Source organism: Balaenoptera musculus, chromosome 18 (assembly GCF_009873245.2).
Source record: "Balaenoptera musculus isolate JJ_BM4_2016_0621 chromosome 18, mBalMus1.pri.v3, whole genome shotgun sequence".
In the NCBI taxonomy this organism is placed as follows: domain Eukaryota; kingdom Metazoa; phylum Chordata; class Mammalia; order Artiodactyla; family Balaenopteridae; genus Balaenoptera; species Balaenoptera musculus.
Genome location: NC_045802.1, coordinates 18,355,630 through 18,356,290, shown reverse-complemented (window position 1 = coordinate 18,356,290; position 661 = coordinate 18,355,630).

Genomic DNA, 661 nt, shown 5'->3' with positions numbered 1-661 from the left:
CCTTTCTGGGAAGCCAGCCTCTGCTGACTGATTGCTGCTCAGTCTTACTTTCTTTTGTTCAAATGGTGTTAATTAGAGTCCCTCCTAATAAACTTTCTATGTGCTAATCATCTCAGAGTCGACTTCCCAGGAAATCTTATCTTTGACAGTCTCTTTAGTGTAGATTGCAGTTTGAAGGAGAAGACACTAAACAAGTAAAATGAATTTATGACTTGTACTCTGAAGGAGATGAGCAAGATGCAGTAATAGCAAACACAGGGAAGGTGTACTTGGAGAGGAGGTGACATTTAAGCCAAATATTACACGATAGCAGTCAGCCATGGGAAGAGCAGGTAGGAGAGTGTGTCTTAGGAAGAGAAACATCTTGGATAAAGGCTCTTCCCAAAGAGCTTAGCCTGTTGAAGTACCACCCAGAGATCTGTAGTCCTTTTAAAGGATTTTGTTTCGAATGCAATGGGAGGCCTTTAAAGGGTTTTTAAGCAAGAGTGTAAAATGCTGTGATTTGCACTTTTAAAAAATTCTCTCTGATAGTGAGGAAAAAGACTGGATGGGAAGAAACCATTAAGGAGGTTACTGCAACATCAAGAAACATGCCCACCCAAAGTTTGCCCCTTCCCCTCCAAACCATGTTCCAGGTGCCCAAGACCCTGGAATTCCCAGT